At 37.7% G+C, this 26,101-nt stretch overlaps 1 non-coding gene across 1 annotated transcript; it reads left to right on the plus strand.

Moving 5' to 3' along the window:
• The first annotated feature begins 23,233 nt into the window (after window positions 1–23,233).
• Window positions 23,234–23,314, plus strand: LOC150103692 (small nucleolar RNA SNORD65). Its single transcript, XR_016548760.1, has one exon. It is a non-coding gene; the product is annotated as a small nucleolar RNA SNORD65 (small nucleolar RNA).
• Window positions 23,315–26,101: the final 2,787 nt, after the last annotated feature.

The following is a 26,101-nucleotide window of genomic DNA, read 5'->3' on the forward strand; positions in this document are numbered from 1 at the left end:
ATGATTTGAAACGAGTCTTCCACCCCGTTTCCCCCCTCTCTCTATAAATAGATGCTTTTATTGACAAAAATATTCGAAAATAGAGTAATGCAATAATGAAAAATTATTTCTCTCTCTCTGTATTGGTAAAACCCAGGTTTGATGAGCACTTTGGCTGAAGAGCCAGTTCTGCATCCCGTCCAGGATGATTTTCTTTCCTTCTCGCTTGAAAGAGATTAGAATTTTTCTTCCTGAAACCTGACGGGGGGGGGGGTCATCTCACAAAACAGACAAACCGGCCAGAAGAACACACACACACACATGGACTTCTTGTTGCTTCGGACGTAATTCAAAATAACCACAACAATTGCTTAAAGAAGTCACTGCATATTCAAAATCATTATTAAAATCTGTCGAGTCGGTCGTTTAAATTGTGCACTTTAATGACAAAATTATCCTACAATAAGCAGGCGATTAAGGAAATGATGATAAACCGTAAAAAAAAAAAAAGGGGGAAGGCGTATTTCGTCATCGCATTCTTGTATAGTGAACCCTTCCTGATCACAACAGTTGAATTTAGATCCAATTTTGGCCTATGTACCGTAGACATAATTTTGTTGTCTTAAATTAGTCATTAAAATATTTCAGCTGAAACGATCGATTTTTAATTGATTAATTTCATCAAGAGGACAGAAATTATAATTTTTTTTAAATGGTCATGCAATAAAAATAATCGTAAAAATAATCGTAAAAATAAAAACTAATTCTAGAGTGGTTAAAAATAGAAATTACTAGACTCCACTCTAGAATTCAACATTTTTACCTAATAAAATTATAATTATAAAGGGTTGAAAGAAAACTAAAAACAATAACGTGGAACAGTTTAGAGTTTAATTTTTGATTGTCGATATCTTCGTTGATTTTTGATGAAACTAATTCGGATTATCAAGTACTTGTGACAAAATTTGAATTTTTATAAAAGTTAAACATGTCAAATTCGAGCAATTTTTGGTTTATGTATCGGTCAAATTTGTTTTGTTAAATTTACTACTACAAATGGTCCTACTGAAAAGCAAAACGACCCCAAAATTTAACTTTTTCTAAATACCAACTTTTATTCGACTCTACCAGGTATGCAATTATTAATATCAGTAAGATCTGTTTTTCCAAGATGTGCTAATAAGAATGTGACGCTCAAAACCAAAAATTTAACTACAACTTCGTATACGCGTCCTAATTTCCATATTTTAACAACTTGTTATAGCAGAGTTATTGCAAAATATAATTTCGACAAGTTATAAGAATTTGAAATATCAAATGTGGGTAAAATTTGTCCAGCCAGAGTCCCGGAATAACTTTTATACGGAAAGGCAAACTGTTGTTATATGAAGTATTTTGTGAAAAGCACCTAAACTGACCAGGTTCAAATATGTGATAATGAACAGCGCCGCGATAAAGAATACTATTAAGAAACGATTTTATATATGACAGCCTACAATTATTTCCTTTTTTGCTATTTCGAATACGGTGTTTGGAAAGAAGTCAAACACTAGTGTGTGAGGAACAAACAACCATGGCGTCCACCTTAATAAGATGTAGGATAGGACTTCCTTTCGCTGCGATGATTGCAGAAATCCTACGAGGAATACTTCCCGCAAGCGTACCATAGCGGTCAACGGTAATTTTGGACCATTCTTCCTGTAGGCATGTAAGGAACTGCTGATCCTGGACTGTTGTGGGGTTGACGTCCCTTGACCTCATCCGACGCTCCATTTCATCCCACAGATGTTGAAATAGGGTTCCGTGGAGGCCAGTCAAGTGTGGTGATGTTCGTGTCCACAAACCACGCAGCTACAGCAGCATTGTTATGACACGTTGCACTGTCTTGCTAAAAGAGAATGCTCAGTTCCGAAGAAAAGCAACAAAGTAGGAAGCAATGCGTTGTCCAAAATGTTCAGCTACCTCTCCGAGTTCAATGTTCGTGGCACCACTAACAGAAGTTCGAGGCCAAACCAGGAAAAATCGGATCACCATGCCACTTCCAATTTCATAGTTGGAGTTACGCACTCTGGTAAGACATTCACCGGGCATTCGCCACACCCATCCATCTACTTACTCTGTAGATGGACGGTGCGGCTTGATTCGTCGCTCCATAACACAGCTTTCCAAGCTCCCATGTCCCATTATACACGCTCTGCACTGCTGAAGACGACGCTGAATGTTTGTTAAGGTAATGTGGGGCGTGTATTGGGTTCTACCATGTAAACCAGCGTTGTGATCCTCGGTTCTGAATGTGTTTGTGCTGATTCGTGTTGCGGTCAACGCCCGGAACTCCTCATACAACGTGTCCGCCGACGAATGGCAGTTTTTACATATCCTTCATAGCACCCTGCGGTCAGGTTCGGGGAGTGTGGTGAGTGGTCCACTGCGGGTAGCACTTACAGTCGACTCCCTGCGCTTCCATCTCAGTATGATGTCACTGGTTGTTGACCTAGGATGGCCTAATTTGTCAACAATTTGGGGAACGATAGGCATGCAATATGGCATCCCTTCACAACTCTTCTTTCAAACTCCGTCAGTTCCCTTCTCACGGCCATTTCAATCGGACACAGTTGCAGTGACTTGGGAGCATCATATTCCTCCAATTTATACCGGAAACAAATACGGGACTCGTTATGTGGCACGATGCACCTGCAACATGGGGGGTTCGTTGACTTCTTTCCAAGTAGTGTATGGTAATGTAAGTATTGGTATATTAATAGCAGCGTGATAAAAAATAAACATTTCCTTGATTTATGAAGCGCCACGGAGAGGGGAAAGCCTGAAACTGACAATTTGTAACTGGGTTGACAGAGGAGTTTTCCCTAGTCCCAAATGTTATTCGGTCACAAAAAAAAAAAAGTATCAAGTCATCTTTATCACCGACATTCTCTATACATGGTTCCGAATGAGTTTGGCTCTTTCGGAAAGTGAAGTCATTTTTGAAACCAAGTAGACAACGGCAGTGGGTGGGGGAATAAAACTCTCCATTTTAGAATAGCTTCGAAATTATATCATCTCATAGCTCATACTAAGTATAACTTAAGAAAGCGATGCACACTCTGAAATCTGCTAAAAGGAATTCAAGAAATTTTTGAAAATGGTGCACAACAGCTTTCAAGGTCATTACGATGAACAAGGCTAATTAAAATATACCTTCAGAAATGACAGCTCAGGAAACTTCGACAACAACTTACGTGAAATAAAACGTCCTACTTTGGTAAGTAATCGGAAGCACTTCTTTCGAAGTGCATCTCCCTTAAAGCATGCCGTAATTAAAATGTGAACCCATCAGGGAGAACGGAGTTCACATTTTAATTACAGCATTTCTTCTATTTTGAAGGTTATACAGATAACACTGTCTGTGATATTCAGTAACTATGACGTAGCCAAAGTAAAAATTCACGTGGTAACGTAAATACACTTGTATTCATGTTCCTAGAGGAACGTTTTTGGAACTCATTCGTACAAAGTGACTAATCGAAGGAATTGAAGGCCTCATTTTACGTGAATGAAATAAAAATCCGTTTCGCTGGCATAACAGGAAAGATGAAGTGGAACATGAGTCATTTCAGTGAAGTTTTACAAATTGCACGAGCACTTATTAAAATCGTTTCGTAAGCAGATTACTTCTGGACTCTCTTAGCACAGCGAGAGACACGTTTCGGAATTATATAAAAATATTTGACTGGTTGAAATGACAGTTTGGCATCTACGATTCTTAATAAAATTATTATTAAGAAAGAATCATTTTATGTCAGGATTAGACAAGAGAAAATTGCAATCGAAATGATGATTGGTATCGCTATACAATAACGATAAAGTATATGAAACACATCTTTTTTTTATTAACTGTTTTGCGATTTATTTATTTTTTTACTTGTTATAACAACCAGCATCGGAACTACCTAAAATACTTGAATCCCTTTAGCCAAATCATTTGTCCTTTTAAAATAAAATATAAATTCCAATTTCAGTTTGCATTAAAAAACTTCAGAATTATACAAGACGTGTACAACGAAAGAACACAAACCCAATCCGGACTACAAAATACACAAATTAATGCAGCACAGAACAGTAGTGAGCGACACACACATTGATGCGAGAAAAGAATGGAAAACATGGAAAGAATATATATATATTTTTTCCATATTTACCAGGCAAATATATATATTTGCCTGGTAGGCAAACTGCGGCTCCCGAGACAATATTGGTTTTCATTACCATTTTTTCTAAACTTTTATATTAATAATCTATAGTAGTATAGTGTGTGCTAATATTAGAATATTTTATTTCGTAAATGCTTTAAAGATAAGTAAAAAAAAACAACATATATTTTGAAACTTTACATATTTAGCTTTTAAATAGTACCAGCCAAAAGAGTTTAACGTGCATTTTATTATCGTATTTGGTTGGTAAAAAGTGTTTCGACATTTTATGGCCTGTGTTGCTCCCGCCAAAATTAGTTCCAAAAGCGACTACTGTGATCGCTGCATTACCCACCTCCTCCGTTGCCTGGACTATGCGTCATCACTCGTCATGCAGTACACACAAGTTACGCGCTTGTGGTGGTAGCGGAACATAATTAGTGAATTTTAGTGTAGGTAATTATTTATTAATCAGAACAGTACTTAAGATTGATTTGAGTAAAAGTTATAAAACCCTTGTTTAAAATGGCTGAGCAACAGAAGAGTATAAAACGGAAATATGAACAAGAAATGAGAGTGTTTAACCAACAATGGGAGGACGAGTTTGCTTTTACTGTTAAAGGTGAAAGGAATCTGTGGTCCTACAACCACCTTAAAGCCAGTAATGTAAAGCGTCATCATGAATGTAATCATAAAAAGTTTGCATCTGAATTTCCTTCTGAACTGCGAAAAAAAAAAAAGATAAAACGTTTGAAATCTAATTTAGTCACAACAAAACAACGTATTGTCCCTCTGTAAACAAAGTGATTTGGCTACTGAAGCTAATTTTGTTATAGCTTGGAATATTGCTCGAAGTAAAGTACCTCAGTCATGGAGAATTTGTAAAAAATAATATTAGTGATGTGATTGCAATTCTCGCTCCAGAGAACTCAAAACTTAAACAGGCAATAGAAAAAACTCCCATCTCCTGCTGCATTGCTGAAAGACGTATTTCTGAATTATTTTCTGCGGCTCTTGAACATTCCAAAATGTATTATATGTCGCTCTTATTACCGAAGAACTTGCCCACCCCTGATATATACAAACAATAAGATTCAGCATATTAAGTAATTCACTATTATGGCATTAACTTCCAAATGTATACATTCATTTTTTCTAATAAACTTGGTATTCCTAGAGAAATTCAGGCACTCCCTGATCAGATTTCTGTATTTTTTTTTTAATATATTTGCTTCATTTCATATAAAAAAAGATAGGCAGTTAAAGATTTCGGTAAAGAAATAAGTATCATGTTTATGTAATTTTTTTTTTTTTTTTGAGAGGGGGGGGGTAGAGTGTTTCCTGCCTGCCTTTCTGCAGAAGGCAGTTTCTTGTCTAACCTATACCCACGACGAACTTTTCAACGATACCCACACTCGATGATGCAGATATCTCCAAAGAACATCTTAAACCACGAATGTATTACGGTTTATCGTACAGTGCTTGCCATTTTCACCAAACGACACGGTGGTTTACGGTTTGTTAAATTTAAAGTGACAAAGCTGTTTACCTACCCCTTTTCAATAAACAAAAAAGGGCAACGAATGCATTCGTTCGTACTTCGTGATTTCTAGAAAAGCCGATGATAGGTGAAGTCGCCATCGTGCACATATTTAAAGAGATAGCAATCAGTAGTCACTAATTTTGGTGCTCTGCTCACAGTCGGCGAACAGATGCACATAGCTTAGCCTTGGAATGTGCCTCCGAGTCTAGGAATGAAGGATTGAGGAGGGGGTCATGCTCTGAAGAACAGCTTATTGTGACATTCTAGCAATACCGGCCGCTGACAACGTTCTAATGCGGCCAGCACGAGCTTAGGCGCTCTCTCGTGATTAAGATGTTTGCCTTAAGCACACAATGCATTATAAATCAAACTTCTTCCCCTTTATTTCCTCGCCCCTTTGAGTGACAGCGACTTTCTTGCAGAAGGGTGAATAACCGTTTCCAATTCCAGTAAATGAACGTTAGCGGGGGAAAACGCACGTTATCCGTCATTTTAACGACAACGCACAGAATCAATAATGGCTTCTTGTTGAGTCTAAGCTGATCAAGCAGGTCAAATGTTAAGTATTTAAACTCGAAGGAGTCGCACGAAAATCTCGTAAAGCCTTATGTTTATTCAACTGCTGGACACAAGCAAAGCTGTTCTATAAATGATCAACTATTACAAGCGTAATGCACTGATTACGAATATAGCGAATCTTGCAGAAAACTTTTCAATGTAATGATTTGAGAAAAGTTCCACAGCGTAAAGGAATCATGTCTCGGCTGCCTTAACTCCACTATAATATTAATGACATATTTCCATGTTCTACAATTGCTCTGCACACTGTCAATCGCAACCAAAGGTTGTCAACCAAAGTCTACAGTAAGGATTAGATAATTTGGAAATTCTGCTATAGAGACCAAACATGGAATTTTTAGTCATTTCTGGCCTCCAATAAGCGGGTGACATTCTCACACTGGTGCGATGAATTCAACTACCCGTCTAAAATGCAGTCACAAAACACTCATATCAACAGCCTGCCAGAGAACAGATACGCTAACCATGCAGTCAACCGGACGGGCTTTGCGTGTGTCTATCCAAAATAATATTTGGACAGACGCATTACAGAAAACTTGCAGATTGCACTAAAGATAAATCTGTACTCGATGTTTTCCTTATTACCAACCCGGTGGTGTTTCAGAAAAGAGAACATATGTTGAGCTGTTGATATAAGAACGATCAAGGTAGGCATTCAGACGTCACTCCATCGTATCTGAAAAGAAAACATGCCTTAGAATCACACCAGTGTCCAGTATTACCCTGACAACCCGCAACTATTATTCGGTAGTGTTTTTAGCTCACAGGAGTGGAATTCAGTTGAGTCATTTACTATTACACTTCCGAAAATTCGGGCTTTTCATCCCTCATACAGACAAATCTGCCAGGGAACATTACACACTTTATGGACAAAATTAACATTCCAACACCAGTGACTTTATATTGGTTTCATAAGATGGCGCAGTATATCTGCTAGCATGAACCTCAGGCCCATTACATCATCAAAAATGTTTGTAAACAGAAGTTTATTTTTCATAGGTAGGACTTGCATTAAAAATAACACTACTAACTCGATCCGGTTCTGTTGAGAGGCAAGTTAACTTCTTTCCATGACGGGATTTAGTTCCTGGTCGAAAGTTCGAATAAACCCAGACTGGTTATCTATTCAGTGCTAACTGTCAAAATACGTGATACCAGCCTAAATACGGTCTCTTACCATTTAGAACAGCGCAGATTCCAAGGGCTAAAACAACAGCCAAAAAACACATCCTCAAAAAACTTACGTTTCCATTTGTAGTGCAGAGGTTGCACGACAAGTTAAACTTCAATTTAAATTTCTAAATTTAAGTGGGTCATAACTGGGAATTTCTGTCTAGTTTCTAAAAATTGTTAAAATCTTGCTGAAATTAAAATCTGTCTATTCACATCATCTTCCAGCAACCGGTCAGAAGAATACACGCAATTTAACACACTGGCTTCTTAGTGTATTCAACTGCCTCTTAGCCTTGGTTTGCTTCGGCTCTAATTCCAAACAGTCACAGTTGGTGTACATGAGAGCAATGCTGTAAGTGGGTAAATACGACAGTGGCATAGCAGTTATTCGCGTCAATAGCCCTTCTATCGTGCACATGTTTCGAGAATAGAGGTCATCCTTAAATTTTATTTTTGAGGAAGGTAAAGCTGGAAAATGACGTCAACTGCGAGGGGGGCAAGCGTATCTAGAACGCTGTCACGTTACAAACAAGTAAACATGCAACACCTGTTAATACTGCAAAAATCTTTGATATAAAAATAAATGAAACTAATAAATAGAAGCAGAATTTATCAGCTGATTTCAAAATGACAGCGTAACATTATATGCAGCTGTGATAGTTACAAAAACAATCAACTTTCTTTCTTTGGAAATTCTTTAAAAAAGCCAAAATTAAAATTCGATGATAAACATCCGGTATGTAATTTCATTGATGATTGTACTATCATTCCATTGTTCATTTCATACTGCAGATGTTCACAACAGGCGAAGCAAAAATCCTATGAATAAAGAATTTTTACTCAAGTGACCCATAATATTGCTTGTCCCCAAGTTCCAAATATACTCCAATGGATTTCCCGCCCAGTCGAAGGGACCACGCTGAAAGTCCTATCCTCTCATCCACTTTGGCTATGGATAATTTGAAAGAAAAGCATTTCCTCAACCTTTCCTAATCCTTCAGTGTAGGATTTATGATTGGTATTTTCGTAGTATGGCAGTGTTCATTACTAGAACCATGAGTTTGTTTAAATGCCATTCATTGCAGAAGTCAGTTTACACTTGAAAACATTTTTCTATCTCAGCTTTACTTTTTTTTTGCCAGATGAAGCTCTCAGGTATGTTTTTTTAAAAAACATAGCAATCACGCTCACCATTACCCGTATCAAAAACATCGTGTTACAACAAACAGAATATATAACAAAAAATCTTCGTTTTTTTTTAATGGTTCTAATGACTCAACTGCCCATAAGTACGTTTCATTTCCTTGAATTATTATTATTTCTTGACTTCTAATTCAAAGCAAGATCTAATCGATCTAAAACCAAGACTTAGATCAAGGAAACAGCCAAGTTTTCATTGAAAGCACCAGTTTTCGGCTTGCACTTAAAAAAAAAAATTCTAAAAACTAGTAGCAGGAAAGTTGCATCGTGTCCCGGTCTCTCACAGAAAATACGCAGGCCCTCGTATTTTCTTACTTTTTCTTACGACGCAAAGTAAGAACCTCGTAGGTTCTTACTTTGCGTCGAATTCTACCATCGAAATTACTCTTTAGTTGCTCACTTCAGTTTTTTCTGAAGCAATGGAGAAATCCATAAAAAAGTCCATCTTTTACGACGGTAAAAACATCGGCTAATAAACAGTCGTCATTATGAATTTCGCTATTACCCATCGACACGAAATCTTGCTTGTCATCAATATTTAAACATCTTGGGAAAATTCAGAAAAACTAAAGTGGCTGCACTTGATATCAAGGTGTTTTTTTTTTTTTCAAAAGGGATTATTAAGCGAGTTCAAATCACTTTGTCTTGACTTGTTACAAGTGGATTATCAGCTTTCTCCGATCGTACATTGCCAGTAATAGTGAATGGTTCTTTATCAAACATTTCAGCTAATGCTGGACTGCAAACGACTTCTTTCTTTTGTCTGTTTTCCATGTGCACATCAAGGACCATCTTATCTTCAGGTGGTTGATCAACATATACTGCACTCCGTTCTCATTTGACAAATCTTGCACCGATACCTCTAGAGTATCTACAATTATAAATTCAAACCTTCTTGGTGAGGTATTGATAAGATTGTTAGGTTCAATGCATATATAAAAATTGAATCCAGTCTTATTTTTTCCAAAAATTGAAAAAAAAATTCTGGTTTTACTTCTGATAACACAAATACTGTATTGAATAAACGAAATTATAGTTTTGTCAAAATGCAAGAAATTAGATCCCTTTTCGATCACTGTGTTAATTACCAATGAGCAGTACGGTTAATTACCAATTAACCGTACAGATCCTTCCAATCTTTTAACTATTATCAATTTCAGCCGGCGTCCCTGAGAGCTCTCAAATACTTAATTCAGCACAAAACAGCAACTGGGTTGATTATTGAGCATGTCACACCAAGTCACTCCACTCTTTCACAAAGGCATTCACAGTTGCTGCAATTTTTTTTTTTACAGATACACCAACTGCTAATCAGAAAAAAGGCATCAGTAATTCCATCATTCTCTTTTCAACTGTTAAAGTACGCATAGCGGCTACTCGATACATTTTCATGGTTCAATTCCAAACTCACAGAACACACTTTCCTCGTCTTGTTTCAGTATGTTAAGAGAACCACTTCGTCTTCAACGTATCACACGACTAGGTTAATCGTGTAGCCATCCCTTGTCCAAGGAAAGTGAGAGCATCGCTAAAAATACTTAGCAAATCTTGACCTTCAAGTCGTATTAGGTCCAGTTGGGAATGCTTTCTTCATTCCTTAGGTTCTGAGAAGATAAGCATCCTCTGTTGGGATTGCCTAGCGTACGTGCAAGTTCGCTAATCTGGAATACCTGTGGCTGCTCACTGCGAAAACATAAGAAATACATCAAGTACCACGAACCGGAAACAATCGGGACTTGTGGAGCTTGCTAACACCTCGACACACCAAGTTCACTGAAGAAAGACTGTATAAGGAAAGTAATACATATTCCTGGACTGAATAGATCTAATGGACACTTGTTTATTCCTAATCAAATGTTACTTTTTAATGTATACTTTTACTGACCCTAGAACTTGTTGCAATTAGACCTTTCTGCCCAACTACAAGTCATGACTTCATACCTGCATCGTTGATCGTGGTCATGAACCTTGCACTATTGTTCCAAGAAGCTCAAAATCGCGCATCTCGAAAATTATGAAAATACATACATTTTATTTAAAGCACACGCTCTGCAACATTTTGGGGAGAAGAGGATCCACTTCTGACACCAGGAATGTCTATAGTACAGTCAACTAGAGAAACACGATTCCTTCCTGTTACGTGAATGTCGAGATCGGAAATTGGATAATGTCCAGAGAAACAAGTTGTGCCAGCCAAGTTTCCTTCTGCAAACTGCACTAAAGATGCACAAATGTGGGTTTATATGAATATCCGTTTACAAATTTGACTGCGGGATATCGTTATTTTGATTAATTGTGCAAACTAGCGACAAGAATTCTATTAGGACTTCGTCTTCTGCATTCAGAAGAAAAAGTCCTAACAGAAATGAATCTTTCAAATTTTATACAAGCAACCAACACTTTTTAAACAATCATTTTGTTTTCTTTAATGTGGGACAATAGCCTAAGTTGCTTCTTAATGAATGGGGAAATGAGAAGAAAGCAACCGTATCAATTGCTATATATGATTACACCGATGACCTGATGATTTAAATAAGAAACTAATGTAAGCATTGCCAAAGTTCAGTCCAGATCCTCACGTGCACTGCATTTATTTTTAGTGATCAAGTGAATAAGTTAGTAATCAAATTACAGCTGGGATAATACTTTAGCATTCATCGATTCATAAAACAGTGAGCATAATTCAATATGTGCAAAGAAAAAGTTATCGCAATCTCTAGATTTCCTTTAAAATACTTACAAGTGAAACTTGCATTGAAAGTCAAGGTACGCTCATCGAATTATGCGCGATTGTTGTTTCGGGTAGACGAAGTTTCAAAATAAACTGGAAATCCGAGATTGCACATGTGAGGTTGATTCTCGATGCAAAAGTCTGCTTTTTTGGATTAAGCATAAGCAGCTCGAGTCAAAAGACCGGAGAGTAGACTGTATTTTCAGGCTGATTTTTTGGTTTCGCAGGAATGCTGAATCTGCTTTCTTTTAAACATATGTATTTAGATGGGTTAGCTTATCAATATTTGATGGCATCGCTATACCATCAATACTGGCTCGTCAGAGTTCCATTTTTGAAACCAGGCTAGTTGAACATGGTGTTGAGGATAAAATTATAAGGAATGTTATCTCTAAATATTGTACTTTATATTTCTAAAAGTAGGCGCAAAGTAAAAGAGTGCCCGTGAAAGCTGGTTCGTTCTTTACATTGTGCGAAAACTAAGGCCATGAGTCTAGTTAGTTGTTTTGAATTATGGCTGCTATGAGACAGTGTGTGATAACTGCACGTGCTCTTCTGGCCAGTTTGTGAGATGAAAAACTGCCATTCCGTATGAGAGTATACTTTGCCTTTAGTTGAAAAACCCCTCATAAAATCTTCCGAAGGGATGCGAACCCACGGCTTTTCAACCAAAGGACACAGCCTCCAGAGGCTTCAGGCTATGAGACAGTGTAGTGTTCATCGTCCATATTCTCTGGCCGGTTTGCTTGTTTTTCGCGACGAAAAATCCAAGTTTCTGCAGGCGAAACGACTAAGGCTAGGAGGGCCAGTGAATGATGTCTTAACTGCGTATTCTTTTGGTAGGTTTGCCTGCTTTGTGAAATTGAAAACTTAAATTTCCCGGAGAGAAATCCTGCGACTTCGGTATGAATCTGACGAATTCTCTCTTTCAGCTGAAAAGTCCTAAAACGTTCTTCGCATCACAGATGGGATTCGAACTCTGCTCTTTTCAAACCTAAAGCAAAGTTTACGACATGCAAAGGAATGTTACAGAAATGGACAACTAAGAGAGTGATGAGATCATGATCCATAAATTATTCTCATCCTCTGATCGATTTGCATGTTATGCGGAATGAAACAATTCCGAAAGTAAACGCTGTTCCGTATGAGACTAGATAACTGATTCAGTTGAAAAGTGCTCATACGACGACGGGAAATGATCCCAGGTCTCTCAAGCGAAATGAGGTCTGGTTACTCTTTCTTTAGGGAGAGGTACCCGCTATTAACGCATGTACACCACTGAATTTTTTTTCCTCTTCCCATATCGCGATATGCTGATAGTTTGGTATTACTGCTTTCCTTACCGACAGTAAATAAGTGACAATGGGCATGCAGTTTTCCTGGGAAGAGGAAGCGAAGCGTGGCGGGAAACAACTTATATGACAAACTTGGACATGTGTATACCATCATTTCCCTAGGTTCTGTACCTGGTCATAATTTGTGCCTCTTTACAGATTTTTGAACATCTAAGAAAGGGAGTTTCACATAGACTTGGATTTCCTTCAAGTATTCTGATGCTTTACGAGATCAAAAAAGTGTTCAATGCATTTTTTTTGAATACCTGCAAAAGGTGAAAACTTTCAGTGCGGTAATGTCTAGAAAAAAGCCTCTGGATCTAAAAAAACAAAAACAAAACTAGAATTGTTGAGGTGGTAAGACACGGGAAAATCTGAGTAACGGGTGCTAACCTTTTCGGCACATAATTCAATGGACTTTCTGTAGATTTCTTTAGTGAAAATGCAGCATTTCAAAAGCTCCAGTGTTTGCCTACATTTCTATAACATCAGATCCCTGCCATTTAGCTACGTAATATTTTGCACCGTTGAGAGCTCTTGAATTTCGACGACGACCTCCACAGCAATATTTCAGTTCGTATTCACATGAATCGAAGAAGTCCCCATCACGTTTTACTGATTTCTGCAGTTCTTTAGTACAAGTAACTGTTCACGGCTCCGTGAACTGGAAAATTGGAACGCACATTACTTACGAGGAAATGCAGATGCTGACAAAGGCGTTGAAAGATCTTACTGAAAATATTTCAGCCATGTACTGTAATAATGGAAGAATGTCGAAAACAAGGATCAGAAAATAGTTATGGAGCTCATTGCACGAAGTTGAAAAAATGATTTTAATATAGCAGGCAAACTTGAAAAACGGAAGATAATTATCCTTTAATTAGGCTTTTGCACGTGTTTAGAATATAAATTCTAAACATTTAATTCATAAGGAAATGCTATTGTTTTGCACCAATTAAAAAGTTGGCCTAGTTTCTGCTCGTTATGCTGACTTTTATGGACAGGCAATCACATTCCTACATCTACAGTGTAGCAAGTTTAATATCGAAATATTAAGCTAATTGGCATTAAAGTACAGATTCATTAGGAATTACCTGACAGAAATATGTCAGGATATTAAATAACAATCGGTTGAACCTCTAAACAGAAATCTGAAGCAAAATTAGTCTGAAGGCGTTCAATAATAAGGCACGCAAGCCATCTCATGAAAAACTGGTTCTTTTTGAGGTCAAAAATTCCGCGTATTTCGTTTTAATGGGCGTGGTGAATAAGCAGGGGTTCAGAACGTTCATTCATAATGTGTCGTCGTAAACCAAAAAAGCTGCAACGTTCTTAAGTCACAGGTCATTAATAAATATATACTGGAGGCAGCATTAACCAAAACACTTTATTACTAACCCCGACACAAATATTTATTCCCATACATCTATTTTTATGCAAACTTCACACACTAAAAGATTCTTCAGCACATTATAGCACGTTAGTATCGTAGATGGGCAGAAAGTTGAGAAAGAAAACAAAAACTTCATAACAATGGATTTCAAGCCCAAGAGATTGCACTCGAGAGAGATCTAAAAGGTTAGCTGCGGAAGAAATGAACGAAGAAGAAAAAAAATATTCTGTGGATTGGAGTTTAACTGTAAAGACATGCTGAGTAGGACTGTCGAGGTTTTAACAACATTAGACAGCAGGGAGTGACCGATGCCAATCTGATTAATAGAGAAAATGCAAGGGTGAATATTTCCATATTCAACCTCCATTTCTGCGAAAATAGACGAGGCCAGTAGCAGCAACTGAACGTCTGTAATAAATGAGTAAAGCGAACAGAAGATAGTTTAATACTCAACCTGAACGCACATTACTTACCCAGAATCCATAAGCAATCGGAATTCGACGGTTAAGCGGATAGTTTGCATACAGTTCGTTTTTTCGGTCATGTAACGCCTTGAGCAAAAGAGAAAATCAAATTTCTTGGATGTGCGATGTCTATAATACGAGATAAGCATTCCTTTCGGAACGCCTAGCGTTTGGAACGTGAGGAGCCTTGAAACGCGTGTCTAGTCTTGTTTTGTTCATTTGTCCCTCCACTGCAGTGGTGTAAAACCGAATTTTATTTCTCTAGTTAGCGCGTACTCAGTGGAAGAGTTTGTACAAGTCTTAGCCTGTAAAATAACTCATTAATCGAAATTTTAAGGCATCAAAACGTGCGAGCCACTGAAATTAACCGCGATTAGAAGGATTTTGTGGTAAAGCTACTGTTGTGTGCGATAAGTCGTTGGGCAGGAACAAGAAACGACGATCTCTACAAAACCGGGCTGCAGAATGTAGCCTAAGAATCAGATTTGAAGTTGTGGAAAATCTTATAAGACTGCTCCATTGAACTTTGTTTCCTACACTGAAGACACTAATTGGAAATTGCCATTTTGCAAATGAAGCAGTGGTGAGAAAATGCTTACAAAAGCAGCTGAAGAGTTCGACGGTTCGAAAAGCTTGTTGCAAGGTGGAGAAGATACATTGAAAGAGAGGGAGATTATGGGGCGAGTATTTTAAAAAAATGTTTTCTTCATTTATTTTATTTTACTGACACACGCACACACACACTCTCTCTCTCTCTCTCTTTATGAGAAAAAAGACTATAGGTTTCAAGTTTATACTAAGAAAAATCCCATCCCGTTGAAATTTTTCGGTGCTGTCAAAAGTAAGGGGCAGGGAGAGAAAGGGTTATGTTTAGTGAAAAATGAGACAGGATTGAGTTTGACCAGCAGAGAAATAAACAACATTATTACAATACTCCCATGAAGAATGATTACCGCAAGACGTTTTGGAGATTTGTGTGGTAGAATATTTGTCAAATGAGAAAAGGGGACTGCGACATACTGTTGTCAGCTAAACTTCTGACTGGATGTCTAGTGAACTGGAGAAGATCACCGTGTATAGAAAGAGCGCAGATGAAAGAACAAAGCCCTGTGGAGCCACAATTGCAAAGTTAGAGGATAAAGATCTAGCTAAAGGATAAAGAGCTGGGTTACTTCGGCATCGGTGGAGAAAAGTGGAAAGTGGGCATTTACCATGAACCTGATGAGCGAACCAGAAAAAGGAAAGAACACAGCCGAATTTCAGAGAATTCGGCACTAGACCATTGGGGGATAGTCTGGAAAGTAGGTCTATGCGCCAGACCCGACCACATGTCTTAGAAACATCGAGAGAGAAGAGGTTTTTTTTTTAATCTATCATGTGACATTCAGGAGAGGAAAAAAACGTTTGAAACTCCCATATACTTTGTGACGCATGTGTGTAGGCGGTATTAAGTAGTATGAAAGTAACACATGATAGAATTTATGAAGTAGTTTCAACTGGAGAGAAGTGGCACAGAATTAACGCCAAGTCGAATATTGTAAACTGCATGTTCAACACCCAGATTGGCGGGAGATGGAAGCGTAACTTGCATTTGGAATTAACTAAATTAAAACGATTCATCGTTTAAAACAGGATAATTCAAATCAGTTATGAAACGTGCCTTTATAATTCATCATATCATTCAACGTTTGTTGCCTGCGATTTTCTTTTCTAACATTTCAGTGCACGGTACAACCAGACCACTTCTGTTTAAATAATTCAAAACTGTTCTTCAGATCAATGGATCTTTTTATTCTCAAAAGGCAGCTCCTTTAGCACTTTCGGAAAGCGGTGGTCCTCCGGTCTCAACCTCCTTAGCCATCACGGATAACTGAGCTCATGGTTACCGATGATTTCGGAGCACCAGTAAGGAAGAGAACTGCAAGTCTCGTGATTCGAAACCCTCACTCGCATTTTTGTTGGAAGCAGTGCAAGTTCTGCGGTCTATTATTCGGAGTTGAGGAGTGAGAATTTCTAGTCTGAAGAAGGAAACCCTAATTGCCTGCCCTACAGATCGAATAACTGGGGAACTACCAAAAAAAAAGCACCAAGTTGGCGAATAGAATGAAACTTAAAATGGATTTTCTTTTGGCAGTTTGTAACTAGAAACATCCAAGGCTATCTAAGAGATGTCGACTATTCATTTTCAAAACTAGGTTAAATAATAATAATGCACAAATCAAGGAAAAAACTTCTGAGTACCAGTCAAGTGGAACTTTCCTCAAACAAAAACTATTAAAATAGATGCATACCAACCATTTCTAAACAGCAAATACCGTTTTACTGCAGTTATAAACTCTACGTTTTGATAGAGAAGCTGCTGAAAGCCAAAGAGTATTTCATACTAAATCTAATCAGAGTATAACTACGAACTAAAATTTCTGTTTGAGAAAAACAAGCCGTTTATTGCACAAACAATTCTCTAAGTCATTAACGATGATAATATAAATTCAGTTTTATTTCATTTGAGAAATAGCGGAAAAAGCTTCAGGAACATAAATTTAAAGGTGGCTGAAAAGTTTGCAAGCAGACAGAATGCTATCCTAATTAGCAGCTGGTGTTTTTCGGCACTACTTGAAAGAAAAGTTTGGTCAAAATAAGGAAAAGCATAAAAAAAAAAAATAGTTGTGTTAATGTTAAGTAATCATTAATAACGAATTTATGTACATAGTTGTGCATAATGAATTCTCTCTCGGACTGTACTTTGACGATCCTGGCTTCGCTCAAGTTCGACTACGCTAATAAATCTTCCAGTAAGGGGGTTTTGCAACATGCTGTCAGATAGTTCACAAACTTGCCCGCTCACCGAATTTTGTAATAGAGATAGTAACGCAAAACCGGGGAGAGAAGATTCCAAATCACACCACGAAACATATCAGGGAAACTGCACGAGAAATGTTTTCCGTTTGCAGTCGACAAACGCGCTTAAAAATATGGAACGCAACGAGCCGATTTGTGCTACGAACAGTCCAGAATGAATAGTGGACATTCTCAAATGTCATATTTCGTCAGGGTGTTTTCTCTTTTCCCTCTCTCGACACAGACATTAAATGAATGTAATATTTTGATAGTTTTAAAAAGTAGAATTTAAAAAAAAAGTTTGCACTAAATGAACAAACGTCACGTAGCACAAACAGGTATGCATGTTTCTGCTACGTGGAATGCCATTTATTTTACTTAAAAAGGTTTAATTTATAGGTTAACTAATCTTAGCCTTTATGCCCAGCTTTCACCCCTTTTATCTTCCTCCCCAGCTTTAGAAAACACAGTGTAAACAAACTTTTTTACCTACTTCAAATGTCCATGGCCCAGATTACAAGGAGGAAAAGAACAACTTACGGTAAGCAAAAAAGTGATTAACTTTGAGCAAGAGGCCTCAAAACGAACCGTTTTTTTTTTTTTTTTTTTGGTATTAGTAAGTGGTCGCCTGGGGCCTAAATCCAGTGAACCGCTGACAACATTAGAGCCTGAACTTCGATTCTGAAGTTTACCGTGACTGGGAACCTTCCAGACTCGGATGATAAGTTATCTTCTGAGATGCGGTCAGTCTGTGCAGGAGCATATGATTTGTCCATCTCCACGACGATTTATTCCGACACATCATGAACGACATACTATCACGTGCAGACAGGAATGTCCCAAAGCTATTTGTAAAAATGCTGCGAGGACGCAAACAGGGGTGACGAGTTGTCTGCCAGCTCACGATTCGCTCATCCATTTAACATCCCGAGAAAACGTGCAAGGCTAGCAAGAGATGTTTGTCATTATGCGTATTATTTTGGTTGGATTTTTGCTCGTTTTGTGGACGCACAAGACATGATTTGCTTGTGGATTAGTTTACTGTTTGTCATCGTTCATCGGTAGAAACGGACTCTTCTGTCGGAATGCTTATCATTAAGTTGGCTTCCCTTTAGCCGTTAAAAACAAATCCACCTTCTTCGAATTATTTCTCTGGAGAAGTAGGAAATTGAATGTATTTCTAAAATCTCGTTTTTAATAGTTTTATCCATAAACTGAGAGTTTATGTAAAATTTATATAGTGCCATGGGCGCACAGGGGAGTTATGATTTGAAAATCCTCCTCTGGAAACCAAACATGGAAGTTTTTTAAGCCACTTCAGGCGTCCAATAAATGGGAGTGGTGGTCTCACACCTGGCGATGAAACTCATCTAATGCCACAGGTGCTTACAAACAAATATTCGTGTCCATGGTGGGATTTGAATACAGGAGCTGTTGGTAACACGATATCAAACGGCAAGTGCTGTCCAAGAATCTTGACACAAATAGATTTGTCCTCGAGGTCACCAGATCTATCCTACTAAGCATTTTTGGATGTGGTGGAATGAGAAGTTTGTGTAAGTGACCGGCTTCCAAAAATTTGATGAAGCTGCAGCGATTCGTGTGTGGGTGATATAGGCAACGTGCAGTCTTTTCAGAAGCCCCTAAGCCTGTTTACGCTATCCACTCAGACTACCAAACTGGTTGGCTATTTATTTAAAATTACAGCACAAGCAAACTAAGCTATGAGGCTAGTGTATGTCCTTCTGGACTGTTTTACGGAACGAATGGGAAAATGGAACGAAAAACCGGAAACTCCGGTTTTTCGTTCCAATTTCCCATTCCCACGAGACCAGTTAACTCACTTTCAGATGAAAAATTCTTATAATAAAGGGCTCTTCGTGTTCTTGACGGAATTCGAAACTAGACAAGCACATGGTATGCTTAGAATTATTTAAGCTAGGATTTTTCATCCGGCAAAACAGGCAAACCGGCCAGAAAAACAATCCAATTAATAGAAGAATGCGCTGGCTTTGCGCTTCAGCTGCAATTCCAAACAACCGAATTCATTACAAACGGGAGTGAATCAGTATACACACTGGATTCTCAATTTGAGGTTCAGAAGATACTCCATGTTGTCTATCCCATTCGTACGTTAATTCCTGTGTGTCCAAAATTTTATGGGAGTAGGTCCAGGTCACAAATATCTTCTTGCACCACATCCCAGAAATACTAAGTGAGATTGAGATCCAGTGACAGACGGTGGGGAACAATCCCTTGGTTTAAGGATTCGTTTACGACACGTACCCATCGACATGGTGTGTTCCGGCTTCAGCCTTAATTGCTTCGGCTTCAATTCCAAATAGCAACACCAACGTGGATTGTTATCCTATTGGAAGTGTCCATCACAAACAGCAAACTGTCAATAAGAACAGGTGTGTTTATTCAACAACGATATTCAAGTGGATTGCACCACTCAAAACTTAATATCCAGACACAAAAGGGCCTAATGTCAAAAATTGCAGACCATCGTTCCACTCGCCATTATCCTTCCATTCGCATAAATAACAGAGGTCAGGGTTCATCACTCCATATGACCTTCCCGCAGAACTCATGTCTAGCGCTATTTTAGCCCTAGACTCCCACAATCATCTTTCATTCAAAGTCACCGAAGATTTGGCCTTTGCTTATCATCATGCACACGCCTGCATGAAGAAGAGGTAGCAGTAATGAAAAAAATGTTAAAACACATATGTAGCAAGGCAGTTATTTTTCTGAAAATTAAAACAATGATGCTGTGCAGTCGAAAACTGCCAGATTACTATACTTACTAAGAGAAAACCATAAATAAACGAATTCAATAAATGACAAAACGGAAGATAGCACTTCCATACACTGTAAATTATTAACGATTTCTCATTATGCTGGAATCATCACTACTTTTCATTGATAAAAAACATGACATTGCAGATTATAAGGATATTATTAATCCATTGGTGTTATAACCAAATAAGATAGGGAAATTTCTTAATTTACTCGAAAGCTTATGTGAATGTAACCTTTGGCATAGGAATATTTCAATAAGCACAAAATATATTTAATGAAAGGTGAAATTACTTGGCTGTGATAAAAGGCATGCACAAGGAATCACCAAATAGTTTTCTTTGCAGTCTCTGTAAAAATAGCAACGGGTTGAGGTCTAGATCTGCTCTGTTCAGCTGAAAATGAAAACATAAAAAAGGTAGTGTTATATTTCAGGAAATTCTTTCATTAATTTTACATAAAATGTAAGTTTATTATATCGTAAAGTGCCAAATAAAATGGATAATGACATGAAAATTACCAAATTTCACAGTTCTTTTTAATTAGTACTTTTAATTGTATGCAAATCTGCAATCAATTTATAGTTAAATTTGCAGATAATTCTAAAAATTTTTTAATAAGGTTTATTTTTCAAAAACATTTACAAAGACATGTACTGGCGTGCTAAGTGGATATTTCTGCCCTGACCAACAGACTGGAACAGAATCCCAGTCGCATGGATGTTTGTGTAAGTTTGGTTTGTAGACCTATTTTCAACCCCCAGTGCGAGCTCACTCTCCAGAGCGCCGCACGTTTAAGAAAGGTTGCACGAAGCGGTTAATTAAAAGCCTGAAGTGACCTAAGACCTACCGTGATTGTTCTCATATTAAAAAAGGAAAACCACTAAAAGCATCTCTCCCAACATACACACCCCAACTATTTTTCTATAAAGCGAGACCATGTTTATGTGAACTGTTGTAAAATGAAGATTTGTCACCTCTAACAAAGACTTCTTCTTTCCATCAGCGACATCGAAAGTCTGTAAATGCTTTCCATCGGATCCTTATCCTTGTTATTGGTCTTAGTTCAGCAACACTCTTCTCACATTCTATTCAAGTTGATCTCAATGTATTTTTAGGACGGCTACGCTTTCTCTTTCCTTGTGGATTCCATTCCATGGCTGTGTGACAGATTTCTTCACGATCTTTCCTAAGTCCAATCCATCTAAATTTTCGTTTTCAAGGTTGACTTGTTCTTTTCCAGGAGGTCTTCGTTAGTAATAATCTGTGGCTACCAAATCCGCAGACATCGGTTTATGAATGGCTGTAGTTTTATTTGTATTTCCTTTGAAACCAGCCACATTTCGCATCTAAGTAATAAAAGAACTGATTTAATACATGCATTAAATATTTTTAATTTTGTATCTGTATGAATATTTTCCATCTTCCATACTCTACTAAATTTACCATATGCTCTTCTTGCCTTTTGAATCCTTGTCAACATTGACTTCGATTTCAAAGAATTACTGAGCTTCACTGCAGTGCACCAGCGCCATTTATTGAAAGAGTGTAGAGAATTCTTATGCTATTGGAATAAAATAAAATACATAAACTAAAATGAAACCTTTTAAAATAGAGCGAGAAATTCTCTCTGGAGTTTAAGACCTACACAGCAAAAGCATTTGCTTCTCGAGTTAAAATAACCATCTGAAAGAACTTCCAGCGATTTCAACGAGTGAAGTGATCGGCAGGGGAAAAGAATGAATGCAACTAATGCAAAGCATCAAGATCGTTTTGGAGTTCCAAAAATTTAGTTCTGCCCTGTTTCATTGTGAATCCTACTCACGAAAGCTTGGTAACGTACAGAACATTTTAGTGCCAGGATTAAGGTTATGATGCAGTACTGCTAGCTGTAAATTAAAAGGATCTTCAAAACCTACTAGAAGAGACGCTGAAGCTAAGTAAAAAATATGGACTTAATTTGAACTTTAAAAAAAAATGCTGGTAACAAGAGAAAATACCCGATATAAATATTAAGATCAGAGGAAATACTTTAGATCAAGTAAAGAGTTATCTATATTTGGATCAACTAATTACAGAGAATGGAAAGTGTAATAAAGAAATATTAAGAAGAATAGAAATTGCTAGATCAACCTTCATTAGCATGAAAAACATTCTGACTTCAAGGGAAATTCACACAAAAACAAGAATTAGGCTGTCCAAATGCTACGTATGGTCAACACTGCTATATGGGGCATAAACCTGGACAATATCAAAATATTGTGCAAATAAACTAAAAGCTTTTGAGATGTGGACCATCAGAAAAATTCTTAGAGTCCCATGGACTGCCAAAAAAACTAATTTAGAAATATTAGGGATGATTGGAGAAGATAGGAATCTGCTGAAAACCATTAAGAAAAGGAAATCCACCTACCTTGGTCACATACTAAAAGGCATGAATCCCTACAAAAATCACTTCTAGAAGTGAATGATACAAGGAAAAAGAAGAGGAAGACAAAGAACAGATTGGATGGGAAATGTTAAGGACTGGATATTTTTGTCGTATGAAGAATGCAAAAGAGAAGTACAAAACCGTACATGGTGGAAGCTCATGGTAGTCAACCTCCTGGAAGATGACATATGACAAGACAATCTGGGAATAACGCTCTGGAGACAAAAACAGATTTTTTTTCACACTTTTTCAGGCCTCCAATGGTAGTCTCAACAAAAATCGTATACCACTTAAAGACAAATATCTTATGTACCAAACACCTGTTGATAGAGAGTAGAGATCCACTCGACCAGGGATGAAAGCAAACAATATTAATCTAATTTAATGAAAGATTTAGCAAAAGGCCCAAAACTTGTCGCATCTTTTATTACTTAGCCAACTCTAGTGGAAGCAACCGATTTTTATACCCATCTCTCTCTCTCGAAGGGAAAAAAAAAAAGCACGTAATTTACACTACAAACTCTGCTTCGTTGGGCTAGTTATCTAATCTAGAATAATCAAATGAATACTGTAAACGGCTATATGATGAAGACAACGAAATTAGCTGTAATTACTGGCAAATTACTCTGTAACTGCAAATTCCAAAATCGATTTTCCGAGGCAGAAAGAAGCTGCCGTCCATTCTAATACGAGCAGCATAAGTGCCCATGTAAGCGGATCGCTGTGTTTCTATCAGTACACTACATATCGTATTTGCGTGCGGAACACCCCGTGCTAAATTACAGGTTATCAGCCTTTATTTTCACACGACAATAAGCAGGTGACAACCGCAGCGCACACTAGCTACGACAGCAGAAGGCAGTGCCCTCTCCAGATGTTATTATAATATTCGAGGTGTCGCAGGCCACTGCCACAGTTATTCTGTTTGCATCGGTATAAAATTTGCGTCTTACAAGACCCGAATAGGTGACCAATGAACGGATAAGAAAACTATTTTAATTGCTTCGCAAGTGTTCCAGTTTTCAAACCAGGGACCCTCGGGATCTACGAATCTGGGTTGTTTGTAGTGACAATGCGTGCGGTAATGACTGCGTGCTCGTCTGAGCAAGTTTTTTAGTTAACGAAAAAACTTCATTAATAAATATTTCGTAGGAGAGAGAGAGAGAGTACGATTAAGATGATCGTGACCACATTACGACTATCTTATCAGTCATCCTGGGTCGTAGGTCACAGGCCACCAACAAGAGGTAAACGTGCACTAACATCAGCTTTCATAGCTAACACACCTACATCATCCATTCCCTTCAAATACGTGGGACACCTGTCACTGAGAATGTGGGTTTAAGGCATCAAGAAGCCTCGGGCGAATGAGTGCATCTTCGTGATCCACTAAACGCTAAATAAAGTTAGATTACGCTACAATCTGGAAGTAATCTCGGAACTGGACCGAAGTTCGAAAATCCACGGCTTAAGAGCAACTAATTTGGTAAAGAACATCATGAAAATATCTGAGATCTACTGAATTTGACTCCCACTTCTACTTCACAACAAAAGATGATGCTGTTATTGTACCACCAATAAGAAAATTTAACAATCCGTGACAGGGAGGTGGGGGGGGGGAGAATCCTATGTTCAAATTTGAATGTATTTCAAATATTAATATTTTAAAATATGCATTATTATTCGTTCTTCAGAATATTCCATTATTCAATTAACCACGACTGGTTATTATTTTGATTTAGCAAAGGATGGTGAAGTGGGCTGCTAGCTTGGGTCTTGCTGCAATGTGTGCATCAAAAATGCTTTACTTGTACTAAATTATTTTAACTCAGAATCTGCAAGTAAAAAGTGCCACGGGGAGAAAAAAAAAAGACCTCCGGACACCTACAGAGCTATCCGTAAAATAGTCAAGCGTTCCCTCTTCCTCCCTCCCTCTCTCCCAAAACAGGAGAGAGAGAGAAAGCTGATACACATGGCCTCTAAGAACAGCATTTCATTAGCCTATTTGCGTGGCCTGGAATGTTTTATGTCACGAGTTGCTTCCTCACACCACCAGAATAAGCAATTTACACAAGGTCACATTAAAAAAGGACTACGAAAGCTGCAACGCCCCTATTTTATAATTAAATGCACAGCACACAACAGGTGGAGAATATCATAACATGTATGATTACACAAATAGAAGATAAAACAATTTGCCATTACCTTTTCAGTGAGGGAAAATCAGATCAAATGGACTGTGACAGTTTCATTATGGCATTTTCTCTTTTAAGATGATCGCCGAGCTTTCATCTTCGGTTTAATATAAGAGCATATAGCTTCCAGATCCTACTTATATCTCCAAAGCTGATTCGTTACACACACAGAAAACTAATGGAGATTGAATAATTCTGGATTAAATTTCTGTACATATGATACTGAAGACAGATTAATTGCTCTACCGTTCAAGAGATCAGAGCAGGTTAAAATCAGAGTAGTAGAAGAATAAAAACTGCACACTTAAGAATTCTATTACTTCATGCCCAGACAACCTTGACCTTGGATTATTACAATCAGCGGCAACAGTCTGAGAATGCACAACACGTTACATACGAAATGGCGGCAATTGATTGAACATTTAAATATTAAAAATACACCCACAAGTCTGACTGTTATGACAAATACCGTTTACAACAATTTTACGGAATAACCTTCGATAACATGGTTGCAACTAATCACGCGACTATGAGAGCACAAACAGTGTCTAATCAATAACAGACAATCTCTTCAAATATGTTGCCGATTACACCTTAGCAAGTTCTATTGATAAGGTGGAACTCTACGGAAGATAAGAATTTTTGAAAACCCTTGCGTAAAAGGTATTATGCAGTAATCTATTTGATCCACCATGATAACTTAATGCTGTGCCACACTGTTTCTCTGTTGAAATCTTTTAAAGTGATCTACTTAAATTTAACCTAAGCTTGCCTTCAGTCTCAACATTAATTATACTAACAAACTGTACCGTAATTCAGTAAAGAAAAAAAAAAACAGTAACACTATTGCTCGGTTAAAACCATCCTTTTCATTTTAAACACCAAATTTCATAACAGTTTCAGCGCGAACTGCTTTCCTGATGCAAAGCGGATCGATTTCAAAACATTTATAATCAAAGAGAAACGAGCCTTTATTAACTTTTTGCCGCCCGCGATATTAATAAGCGCTTAACCAACAATTACAAGCGTGCTGTAACAAAAACTGTTGCAGAAATTTATGCAGCACTCATATGATAAGCATCTCAACTACCGGTTCTTACCTGTCCACGTGAAATTGTAGTATGTAGGGCAGCACGTACCACAGGTCCTACCAAACTTTCAACACACCTTGATCCGCTACTCGATATCACTGCGATGGAGTCTACGGCAACTTTTATCGCCCTCTATGCAAGGGCACGCTGAAGCTTTCAGCT

This window comes from Typopeltis vanoorti, chromosome 8, assembly GCF_054136105.1.
Source record: "Typopeltis vanoorti isolate ZY-2024b chromosome 8, IOZ_Tvanoo_1.0, whole genome shotgun sequence".
Taxonomy (NCBI): Eukaryota; Metazoa; Arthropoda; class Arachnida; order Uropygi; family Thelyphonidae; genus Typopeltis; species Typopeltis vanoorti.